The sequence below is a fragment of the Hyperolius riggenbachi genome, chromosome 2, assembly GCF_040937935.1.
Source record: "Hyperolius riggenbachi isolate aHypRig1 chromosome 2, aHypRig1.pri, whole genome shotgun sequence".
Taxonomy (NCBI): domain Eukaryota; kingdom Metazoa; phylum Chordata; class Amphibia; order Anura; family Hyperoliidae; genus Hyperolius; species Hyperolius riggenbachi.
In genome coordinates, this window is record NC_090647.1 from 83,025,161 (window position 1) to 83,038,195 (window position 13,035).

Here is a 13,035-nt window from a genome sequence, read left to right on the forward strand (position 1 = left end):
GATTGCAGTTGCCATTGTGCCAGCAGCAGATTGCAGTTGCCATTGTGCCAGCAGCAGATTGCAGTTACCATTGTGCCAGCAGCAGATTGCAGTTACCATTGTGCCAGCAGCAGATTGCAGTTGCCATTGTGCCAGCAGCAGATAGTAGTTACCATTGTGCCAGCAGCAGACAGTAGTTACCATTGTGCCAGCAGCAGATTGCAGTTGCCATTGTGCCAGCAGCAGACAGTAGTTACTATAGTGCCAGCAGCAGAAATTCACTAGCATGTCAGGTAACCTCCCTGTAATAACCTTAAATAAATATTTTCTGTATTTTATTGGTTTTCTAGCATTTAGAAAAATGCTAGTAGAATGATTTTTACAGGAGTTGGGAAGGTCAGCTTGTTGCACATACTAAACGATTTTCACGCGAATCGCACATACAGCTGCTGAACAATACAAGTTGTTAGCTCTACTTTCCAGTAACAATTTAATAATTCCAGTTTTTTGTGCTGTTACCTGATTATTCTGATCTATGCTAGAACCCTATGTCCTCAAGAAGAGACACACGCATTGTCTTATGTTTATAAATTGTTGATTTGGCTAGTAAGTTGCAATTAACTGTTTTTCTACCTTTTAGGAATAGCTAGCTTCAAGGTCTCTCTACCTCATCAATCTAGAGTGTGGTGGCAGCAAAATTACATTGATTTCCGATAAGAAATGAATAACTTTATTTTACAGATTGTACATACAATCAAGATTGTATAATGTATGGGCACACCAACCAATCTTAAATGTTTACTGTGCTCACAGTGGATTCATCTAGTGAATGAGACCTTTATGACAACTGTGGCAAACTATGACAGGATTGGCGGGTGTTTGTCACACCATTGTTCAAGCAGCAGACAGTAGTTACCATTGTGCCAGCAGCAGCAGTTAACATTGTGCCAGCAGCAGTTATTGTGCCAGCGGCAGTTACCATTGTACCAGCAGCAGCTATTTTGCCAGCGACAGTTACCATTGTGCCAGCAGCAGCAGTTATTATGCCAGCAACAATTACTATTGTGCCAGCAGCAGTTATTGTGCCAGTGGCGGTTACCGTTGTGGCAGTTAGTTGTTCCAGCAGCAGCAGTTATAATTGTACCAGCAGCAGTTATTGTGCCAGCAGCAGTTATTGTGACAATGGCAGTTACCATTGTGGCAGTAGCAACCATTGTGCCAGCAGCAGTTACCAGCAGTTATTATTGTAGCAGCAGCAGCTATTGTGCCAGCAGCAGTTACTATAGTGCCAGCAGCAGTTATTGTGCCAGTGGCAGTTACCATTGTGCCAGCAGCAGCAATCATTGTAGCAGCAGCAGTTATAGTGCCAGCATCAGTTATTATTGTAGCAGCAGCAGTTACTATAGTGCCAGCAGCAGTTATCATTGTAGCAGCAGCAGTTACTATAGTGCCAGCAGCAGTTATTGTGCCAGCGGCAGTTACTATTGTGCCAGCAGCAGCAGTTACCATTGTACCAGCAGCAGCAGTTATCATTGTAGCAGCAGCAGTTACTATAGTGCCAGCAGCAGTTATTGTGCCAGCAGCAGTTACTATAGTACCAGCAGCAGTTATTGTGCCAGCAGCAGTTACCATTGTGCCAGCAGCAGCAGTTATCATTGTAGCAGCAGCAGTTATCATTGTAGCAGCAGCAGTTACTATAGTGCCAGCAGCAGTTATTGTGCCAGCAGCAGTTACTATAGTACCAGCAGCAGTTATTGTGCCAGCTGCAGTTACCATTGTGCCAGCAGCAGCAGTTGCTATTGTCACAAAGGAGGAGGTGAATGTAGCAGCCTCCTGTCAAAACAAAAAAGTTATCAGTCCTCTCCTAGCCAACGTATAACTTATATAATAAAGATCTCCTTAACATAGTGAACAGTAATTATGATTATGTAGAAAAGTTTCCTCATGACTATTATTATTGATACGAGCTGTGGGATGATCTGTATGTAGCACTTCCAGCACAGCCGTCTTGCACAGCGCACTGAGCGCAGCAGCATCCCCACCACGCGTAGCAAGGACCAAAACCGCTAATATCCCAGTCAAGCATGATATCGTCGTGACGTCGGTCACTTCTCTCCTCTCTCGCCATTGGCTCAGACGCCTCCCGCCCCTTCCCTCCATTTGGCTTTCATTACCGTCAATCTATCTCAATCAGTGGGGAGGGCTTGTGGTGTTCCGCCTCGCCATCTGATTGGCAGGATGGGAGGGGACGTCATGGAGCCTCGCCCAGGCTGCCCTGTGTGTCTGTGTTGCCTGCGCCCGATGCTGGGGACGGGGATGGAGAAGGGGGCTGTTGGGGGAGAAGGCATTGGCTGCAGCCGGCTGGACCGCTGACCTTCCCGGGCTGAGAGAGAGGGAGAGCCCCGCACCGTGTGTTCCCGAGAACTCCTGTAAGTGCTGCTTCTGCCCGGTCCTGATGGGGGCAGCGGGTCCTCTTCTGATGGGAAGGTCGCCTCTTTATTAATCCCCCGGGGGCTCTGCTGGGGGGAGGGGGGTTACTAATGCTGGTCCTCCTCCTGCCAGTCTGCACAGTCCTGTATTGCCAGCAGCATCCATCCCCTGCAAACCCCAATTGTTGTATTGTTTACCCTTTGCATTGTTTTTATTTTTTATGCTTGTTATGATCAAGTTTATGATTTGATTATTTGTTTTATATGTTGTACTTCCTGTAATGGGGTGACTTATTTTAATTTTTTTTTTTTTAATTTTATATTTTCTTTCATTCATCGACATTGTTACACTATGTAATAAAGGGTATAGATGACAAACTTCCATACAAATGCAAACTATAACAGAGAAGAAAAGGACTTTTCAAATGCAGTTTTCAGTTGAAGAGGTGAGAGATGGAGTACAATAGGTGGAGGCATTATTATTGATATATACCATGCCATCATCTTCTGTAGTGATGTATAAATGGGCTAATGTATGTTAGTGCATGGGCAGTAAAGCTACAGTAGAGGCTCAGTTTTCTGGCACAGATGGGGATCGGCTGATGTTGCATAGGTGTGCTTTTTAGTTGCTTGAGATGCCATGTTAAAAAAATAGGACTAGTTAATACAGTACTATACCCCACTCTATATACATACCGTGAACTTTGTGTTAAATGTTTAACCTTTGGGAGCTGTGGAAACCACACAGCAGGGCAGAGACCAAAAACGGCATAAAAAGTTGGCCTTCACCACTCGGTACTGCCATCAATTTGTGCAGATTGGTTGAGACTGCTGGTTAGTTGAGTTCTGGATGTCTGGGACTTTACTGTATACAGAATTGTACAGCATGCCCTGTACAGAGTACATATAGATGAGACAGCTACCAGTAAGTAGAGACTATCCAAGGATACAATAGGAGAGTGAGAACTGCCCATATGAGTAGTGCTGTTTTGGATTTGGGTTGTGCATCATTTTAACTTGAATTTCCTTTATCGAAGAGAACTATTTCTGAAAACTGTGACAACAAGCTCTACCATTGTCAGTGCTGATTTTGACAACCGTGGTTTTCTGATTAAAAAGTTTTAGACATCCGAGTTGTTTTGGTTTTCTAGAATATCTCTATAATGGAAGTTGAGAAATTCTCATTAAAGGTATTGCAGAACCCAAGTATGAAAAGAAACACTGTATGTGACCGTACATACTTAGTGGAGATTGGACTTTGGGTATTTCGCAAACGAAGGGTTAACGCATTGCAATTTTGAAGTGGTAGATTTACAAAAAATCGATTGAACACAAATGTAAGGGACTCTTGCCCATAGCAAACTGAGTACCGTAATTGTTTAATTTTCTCAATGTTTTCTCATGCAGTTAGCTGTGCTGTGAAATGTATAATTCATTACCAGTCTGTTTCCTTCCTTTGTGAAAGGCTGTGATTTAAAATGCATGAATTGCATAAATGTCTGCTAGAAAATGTTGCTGGGGCTAATCTTATTATTTATTATTGTTTAGGATTTGCACTGGTTGTTTGCGATGTAGCAGCCCATCCAATCAGAAATTGGCTTATGAGAGTGTATGGCAGTAAAAGCTTGTTCCTGATTGGCTACTATAGATTTCTACAGAACAGCTCTCTTTGCACTGTGCCATTAAATCAGCCCTTTTGAATGTCTTGCTCTTTAGAACTCTGTGAATAGCAGCATCTTAATAGAGGAATGTGGGGAGAATGGGAGCCGAGGAGCACATTGTTGCACTCTTTCAGTCTAATGAGGTGTGAACCACAATCTGACCTCATGGCTGTTGTGCAAGAGATTCTGCCGAATCCATCTGGACCATGTTCACGGATTTCCCACTGAGTCCTTAGGAATGTCTGTATCTCCCTCGCCATGCCTGGCACTGGCCATGTTTAGAGCTTGTAGCTCTTGCTAGTTGACCAGCTGTCCTAGAGGTCTGTCTCTGCCTAATGACATGCTGAGCTCTGGCTGCATGTTGTCTGCCTCAGTCAGTCCACGTGATCCATTTGTAAATGAGACAGAGGCCAATGCCAGGCTGAGTTCCTTTGTCAGAGGGCTTACAGCATTGTTCAGCACGGAAATGGTTACGGTGTGGAGAAAGGCTACATGGACCAATGGGGCTTGCATGGGATTCTGGGAAGTCTGGCATAGAAAGGGTCTAGCATGACTTCATGTGTTCGGGGTGATTTGCAGAGCAAGCTGAAATCCTTTTAGCATATGGATGTGGTGGAGCAGGTGCTCTCTATGGTTTAGGCATTGATCCCTCCCACAGAGTATCAGTGCCGCTACAACCTCGGAAGTCCAGGGGAATTGAGGATTGAGAACAGTAAATAAATCTGCCAGTTTGCCACTTGTCACAATAAAAAAAAAAAAAAAAACAAGTAATAGTAATAATCACACTGGCATGGCATAAATATTTTATGTTGAAACCCATTACTTCTAGGCTTCTAAGTGCTTCTCGTATCTCCTGTGCAGAAGTAAAACGGGGCCTGTTTATTCCTCAGATGTTAATGAGAACGTTGGAGGAGTTGGAAAGTGGTGGACTATGTAGTATTGTGAAAAGAAGAAAAAACTCGAGTTTCTCTGCCATGTAGGAGTTTTATGGCTTGTAAATCGGTGAGTTACAGTCCCATTCAGTCCCACTCAAGTCCAACTGCAGTGAAAGTGTAATTTACAACCCTGGATAATGAACTTTTAAAGAGTAACTGTCAGGCATAAAATCCATAATCAATTCTCTATTACAAACTGTTAAGTAAGTAAAAAAAAGATGCTAACAAGGCAATTCAAAAATTTAAAATCAATTTCACTTTTTTTTTTCCAATACCCCCACACTCTTTTCTCGTACGCTTGCCGCAGAAAAGAAGTCGTAATGCATGCTAATTAAGCCTGATTGGCTGAAGCCTCTGTCCCTCAGCTCTGTTCCTCTCTGATTGGCTGAATGTTTTTGGTCACTTGCAACTGCTAAGACGCAGGGAGGGGGGACAGAAGCTGTCTTCTGTCACTGTCCTCGGGCCCCCCTCCTGTTGTGTGCCCCTCTCCGCACTCCTGCCACATCCCCCCCCCTCACCCTGCATCCCCCCCTTGCATCTCGTTTCTCCTCCCCGCACTATTACTCTGCGAAGCGGGGAGGAATAAAAGCAGTGCGCACAGGCTCACCTCCATATGGTTCCATGCGCTGGAGTTCCTGTCTATACACTCTGCCCTACTGCCGGCAGTAGTGCAGAGTGTATAGACAGGAACTCCAGTGCCACGATGAGCAGATGAGTCTGCGCCCACTGCCTTTATTCCTTCCCGCTAAGCTCTATAATAGTGGGGGGAGGAGGATGCCGAAGCCTGTGGGATGCAAGATGGCTCCTGCCATGGACAGAATTCTGTCCATTTCACTTTATAAAATACACTGAAATCAAAACGTGGACAGTGCTGTACATCTGTTATGCAAGTAGAGCAAGTAAGTATCTACTTAATTAAATATGTCTGTTTTTTTCCCCCTGGCATAGTATGGCTAATAGTTGTACTTTAAAGTGAGGAAAATGAAGAAACGCAGGCTAGTTCTGAGTAGGATTAGGACTGTACCTACACCTGTTTACCTCATCATGTCACTTCAGGTACCCTTTAGCCACTTTTTCTACCACTACAGTATATCTACGTCCTCTGTGACTTCACCTAAGCCACAAGGACCTAGATATACATACGTCTTGTAACTGAAGCAGTGCTGAACACGATTGGGTTTGCTGCTCCTGTGGAAAACCTCTGGCACTATCTGCTGCAGCACTAATTTGTGATGCGAATATATGTTCCTTGAGCCAATAAGATTAATTTTTTTTTCTTTTAAAAATACTTTTATTTTCTTAGTTCATAGTGAAAAATACACACTGTAGCGTTATTGCAGAATCAAATATCTTCACCATAAATTGTGACAGGAACATCATTTAAAGGGATCCTAAAGGCTGCCAAAAAACATCAGTTTTACTCACTTGAGGCTTCTGCCAGCCCCCTGCAGCCGTCCCGTGCCCTCGCAGTCACTCGCGGATCCTCCTGTCCCCCGCTGCCAGCTACTTTCATTCTCGATCGACAGGCTTATTGCGCCTGTGCAGGCCTGGTCATGCGTCTTTCTTCGCTTTCCTATCCGCGATATCGTCCTGCGCAGGACGCTACTGCGGATGTGAACGCAAAGAAGACTACACGTGGCCAAGCCTGTCGGGCCTCTCAGCAAAATGAAAGTAGCTGGCGGGGGGGGGTACAGGAGGATCCGTGAGTGACTGCAAGGGCACGGGGCGGCTGCAGGGGGTTGGTAGAAGCCCCAGGTGAGTAAAACAGATATTTTTTTTCTTTTTTTTTGGCAGGCTTAAAGAGTCTCCCTAAAATGAGTTTTTTTTTTTTTTTTTTTTTTTTTTTTTTTATTTTAAAAACCTCATTAACATTATAGTCCGACCTAAAACGCCGCAGAACCGCGGCTGAAAACCCCTTCGATCACCCCAAACTCACGGGGGTACACTGCAGGCAAAATCCCCCGACTTTCTTGGTCGTGGATTTTGCTGCCGCCTCTATGCGTGTCGATCAGCGCGCATCTCCGCCTCTCCCCCGCCCCTCTCAGTGAAGGAAGACTGAGAGGGGCGGGGGAGAGGCGACAATCCGCGCTGATTGACGCGCATAGAGGCGGAGCTGCGCTGCCTCTATGCGGAAGTTGCCTGCCGTGTACCCCCGTGAGTTTGGGGTGATCGAGGGGGTTTTCAGCCGCGGTTCTGCAGCGTTTTAGGTCGGACAATAATGTTAATGAGGTTTTTAAACTAAAAACCTCATTATAGGGAGACTTCAGAGTCTCTTTAAGAGCCTCTTTAAGTTTTTTTTTGTGATAAACAGTAGAAATAGCCATTGGTAAAACTGAGAAATAATGTTTTTTTTTTTTTTTTTTTTTTTTTTTGTTCTTTGTTTTTTTTTTTTTAATTCCCACTTTTTTTTCCTATTACAATGGAAAGAAAACAAAATTGTTCGAAGGGGAAAAATGCCACACAATGAAAGCCTAGTTAGTCTTGAAAAAAATGATGTATATATTTCATTTAGGTGTCATAAGTAGGGATAACGTTCTTGCTGATTAAATGGGGACATAGCTAAAATGTCAAAACTACTCTGGTCCATAAGTGAGAAACAAGGTCTGGATGCCAAGTGGTTAAAGAGGGATTGACAGCCACAAAATCAAATTCCATTTACCCACTGCTCTGTGTTTTATAATGCAGCCTGCAACCTAACCCACCTTTGCAAGCACTCCAGTCTAATCAGAAATGTTTCTGTTGTAATAAATCTTATCTCAGTCATCCTGTCTTTATTTGGTACATTGTCGACTAGAAGGAAGCTTGTTATGTCCCCTCCCTCATTCCTGCTTCTCACTGATTGGCTGAGGGCAGTTCAGTGAGCTGCTGAAATAAGATCTATGCTGTGCTCACCTGTGTTCACAAAGCAAGCTAGATATTATTGGCGACTTGGCGCTGGATCGGGCACTTGCGGTGCAACCTGACGCAGTAAGTGTGCAAGTCCCATTGCCTTGCATTGTTGCTGTGTTACCCTGCGGGAAAACGGGGTAACGCAATGCACACTTGCAAGCATTACTATTGGAATATGGCTGGCTTCTGCAACCACCATTGGAATATGGCTGGCCCCTGCAACCACCATTGGAATATGGCTGGCCCCTGCAACCACCATTGGAATATGGCTGGCCCCTGCAACCACCATTGGAATATGGCTGGCCCCTGCAACCACCATTGGAATATGGCTGGCCCCTGCAACCACCATTGGAATATGGCTGGCCCCTGCAACCACCATTGGAATATGGCTGGCCCCTGCAACCACCATTGGAACGTGGCTGGCCCCTGCAACCACCATTGGGACGTGGCTGGCCCCTGCAACCACCATTGGGACGTGGCTGGCCCCTGCAACCACCATTGGGACGTGGCTGGCCCCTGCAACCACCATTGGGACGTGGCTGGCCCCTGCAACCACCATTGGGACGTGGCTGGCCCCTGCAACCACCATTGGGACGTGGCTGGCCCCTGCGTCCTCTATTGAAGCAAGTCTCCCCTTTCCCTTTTAACATTGGTGTTCGCTGGTTGCCTGTATTCTAAAAACAAAAAAAACACCATACTTACCAGCAGATGTTCTTTCCTCAAGTATGTTGCGGTGATCCTTTTCATAACGTGCACCAGAAGTAACTTTGGGAGGCATGGCAGAAGCAGGGATCTTTCGACCGCTCTTGTCTGAGATCCTCCCACTGCTTGTAGCTATACCGAGGGAGGTGAGTGTGGGACTACGAGGGGGTGCTAATAAATTCCTGGCTTTGCCCAGAAAGAAGAGAGCCAGAGTTACGAAATAAAACATTTATTCAACATATTCCCCCTGAGACTGATGCACTTGGTACAGCATGGTTGCAGCTTTTCTAAACCGTTCAAATAACTGTTCTGTGGTTTGCCCTCAAACCAGCTCTCAACAGCATTTTTGACTTCAGACATGTCCTGAAAACATTGCCTCTTCAAGTGCTTCTTCAAGTCCAGGAACCGATAATATTGATTGATGGACTTGTATTTTGTCTCAACGCAAGTGGGACTATTCAGTCCTTTTTTTAAGTATCAAATATGACAGAACACTGAAGACTCTTTGCGGAACCTGATTGAGAATCATCGGAGTAGACTGTGAATTGCATAGTAAATTTAAATAACATAAGTTTCATGTGATAATATAGAGTAGAAAAGCATTCTTACAAGTTTCAGTGGACTGATGGCTAGAGGCAGTTGTGGGCAACTGATGAGCCCCAATTTCTTGCATTTAGGGCCCTGCCACACCAAACAGCGTTTTGTGGGTCTTTTTCTAAAAAATGCCTCCATTGACTTACAGTAAAATCGTGGCAAACTTGCTGCAATCCTGATTTTTCAAAAAAAATTGCAATTGCGATGGTTTTTTCATGATTTTAATGTAAATCTAAAACGACACGCAAAATGCTATTTGGTGTGTCCCGGCTCTTATTGGTGGACCTCTGTGCATTCATAGGATTCATTATCTGTTTCCTCACTGGAGTGTCTGGAGACTGAATTGTTTTCCTGCAGTGATTACACAGAGGATACTTATTATCGAAGGCTTCCTCTGTACGCTGTTCAGTGTTCCGTAGCCAATAGCAAGGTGCTGATTGGGGTCCCTCAGGATCTATTCTGATATTTTAACAATTGAAAATCAGTCTTCGTGATTCCTACTAGGCTTCTCGCCACATGCAGATCGCTCACCTGTCCCATGGATTTTTGGGTCCACTGCGGGGGAATGGGGATCCGAGCCCAGCAGAAGCATGGGGCATCCTATTAGTTTGCAAAAGGACCAATGAATCCTCATGCAAAAGTGAAAATTCTTATTGGTTCATAGTAGACCTATGAGAATCCTCCCTGTTGCTAGGTAGGATTCTCATTGTTGTGTTTTTTGTTTGTTTATTTTTACAAAACGGAAGGAAGCCCCATAGAAACAGCAGCAATGTGAATGACACAGACACCAATGCATCCTGAACCAATTTGCCTACCTGCTGTTTCAGCATCCATTGCGTTTTCAGCAAAGTGTGATCTGAGCCTGAAACTGCATTTGTTCAGAATGCAACAGTCATGATGAAATTGTGTAATGAGCGTTATGTAAGTAACAAGAGTTGTGCTATTTGAGCACAGTGGGCTACGTAGCTGCCAAAATATATATCCGTTCGCTGCCTGTGCATGGTAATTTTACCGCAGATTGCTGAATACTGTATAACCAGAAAAAGCTGTGTTGTTAGGAAAACTGTTTGAGGGGGAGGAATTTACAAAGCACAGTGTCCCCTGACCCCCCCCCCCCCCCCTTCTCCCACCTGGTTGTTTTTTAATACCTCTTCTGTATCTGGTTGTCAGCACCAAATAAAGAAGGTGCGTCCTCTTTGATGTATGTTTCTTTTAAATGTGTTATCAGGATGTGTTTTTATCTGTGGAAATAATTCATTTTCTTCATGTTGTTTTGTCCACTTAACCAAACAACCTGTGTTGGCCACACAATGAACTGTTTATTATTTCGGCATGTAGACCAGCGGGGTGTCATGCCAGAACAATTGTTAGCTTATTAGTGCTGAAAGACATTGTATGGATTCCGGATGTGGACGGCACATGCGAGTCTCAGCTGGGCGGCAGGCCTGGGAGATGCTCTGTCCTCCCAAAAACCAGTGATTGATTTTTGAATTGTGAGGTTTCCGGCTGCCTCATGAATTATTTTTCACAGTGCTTATAAATTATTCAGCAGCAGCAGCTATTTCATTTTATCGGCCTCGGTGCCACTGGCTCTGTGTACGAAGCCGTGAAGAGAACCTTCCTAGTTTGGGATTTTCACATAGTTTGACAAATGGACACTAAAATTCATCTCACCAGGATTTTTATTTAACTATAATACGTATTACTGATGGGGAAACTGGGGTCAAGTACCAAAATGGGCATTTTGCTATTGAGGCCCTTCTTCTTTTCAGTCCTACATTTAGGCCTCTTTCACACTAAGACGTTGCGTTTTAGGGGACGTTAAGATCGCATAACGTGCCCCTAACGCAACGCATGGTGGTGTTGAAGTTGGACGTCAGATTATGCGGCTCTTGGTGCGCTGTTTTCCTTCTATCTATACTGATAGAACAGCGCTCCAGGATAGCGATGGGAAGTCTGGATCTTTTCAAGGATTCAGATGAATCGAATAATTGAAAACATCTGGATCTTTGAACCAAATCATTTGAATCATTTTACTAGGGAAGCAGACTGGGGGTGAAATGACTAGCAGGACAGGACTTTCCCTGCACTGTACAATCTGTATGTTCCTGTTTCTTCCAGACAGACATTCACTGTAAACCGAATCGTTCATTGTGATGATCCGGATGATTCGACTCACAAAAAAAGATCCGGATCAAATGAATGATTCATTCATGATCCGGACAACCCTATGAGTCCAGGTTACGTCACCACAGTGCAGTGAATATTTATTAGCCATGTGGCTAGTCACTGAGCATGTGCAAGCAGTGTAACGCAGCTGAAGCCCAGTATAACGCACAGCATGCTGCACTTTCCCAGAACGTGCAGTGCTATGCTGTAATGCAACGTGGACACTGTGAACAGCCCATTGATTTTTCATTACTGTACAGTGGGCTGCTTTACAGGCTGCTCTCTGTAACCTCCCACTGTGAAAGCAGCCTTAGCCAAATGCTGTTTCATAAAGAGGAATGGTCAGCCACAAAATCAAGTTCCATTTACCCACTGTTCTGTGTTTTATTATGCAGCCTTACACTGCATTGCAAGCACTCAAGTCTCTTCAAAAATGTTTCTGCTGTAATAAATCTTATCTCAGTCAGCCTGGCTCTATTTTTGCCATTGCCAACTAGAAGGAAGCTTGTCATCGCCCATCCCGCATTCCTGCTCCTCACAGATTGGTTGAGAGCAGTTCAGTGAGCTGTTGAAATCTGATCTTTGCTGTGCTCATGTGTTCACAAGGCAAGCTAGCTAGGACAGTGCAGCGTCTAGGAGAGAAAACAGTAATGGAGGAAATGACATCAGGATTGACTTCAATCACAGGGAACCAAGATGGAAAACGCCAGAAACAGAATTCTCTTTATTTACTGCATAAAATTCACTGAAATCAAAATGTGGACTGTACAATACATATGTTATGTAAGTAAAACAAGTAGTTATCTACTTGTATATTTGTTTGTTTTTCCCCAGGATAGTATGGCTGTCCCTACTGCTATAATACTATGTACTGTTGGCACTTGGGGGCATATTCACTAAATCCTGGTAAAATTGCTATGCTATGTCATAAGTTAAAGGTATTCCGAGCAGTGCATAAAAACAAAATCTGAACTTACCTGGGCCTTTGTGCAGCCCACCGTAGGTCGGCACATCTGCCAGTCCCTGCTCTGAATGTCGGGCTTCCCCTTCCGGAAAGATGACGTACTTGTGCAGTACTGTCACGCCAGTCGCCGTGAAGATGCGAGGCGGTCGGTGTGGTTACGACTGACGTCATCTTTCCAGAAGAGGGAGCCCGACACTCGGTCCCGGTGTCGCCGGGAGCCATTTCGGAGCAGGGACTGGGAGATGGGCCAGAAGGATGCTGAGACCTCCCGACCTACGGTGGGCTGCAGAAAGCCCCAGGTAAGTTCAGATTTTGTTTTTATGCACTGCTCGGTGTCCCTTTTAATGTTGTCATGCACTGGAGAATAAACCATCCGGCACCACGCTTAAAGGGAAGGTTCAGGGAGGGTGGGTAAAAAATCAAAATCAATTTCCACTTACCTGGGGCTTCCTCCAGCCCGTGGCAGGCAGAAGGTGCCCTCGCCGCCGCTCCGCAGGCTCCTGGTGGTCTCCGGTGGCGCGCCCGACCTGGCCAGGCCGGCTGCCAGGTCAGGCTCTTCTGCGCTCCAAGGCCCGGAACTTCTGCGTCCCACGCCAGCGCTCTGACGTCATCAGACGTCCTCCGGGCTCTACTGCGCAGTAGAGCCCGGAGGACGTCCGATGACGTCAGAGCGCCGGCGTGGGACGCAGAAGTTCCGGGCCTTGGAGCGCAGA

At 45.2% G+C, this 13,035-nt stretch overlaps 1 protein-coding gene across 1 annotated transcript in view; it reads left to right on the top strand.

Moving 5' to 3' along the window:
• The first annotated feature begins 2,283 nt into the window (after positions 1–2,283).
• Positions 2,284–13,035, top strand: part of WASF3 (WASP family member 3) — a 104,062-nt gene continuing 93,310 nt past the window's right edge. Inside the window, exon 1 of the mRNA XM_068266987.1 lies at positions 2,284–2,408. The gene's annotated coding sequence lies outside the window, so the exon portion shown is untranslated. The remainder of the gene's footprint in view (positions 2,409–13,035) is intronic.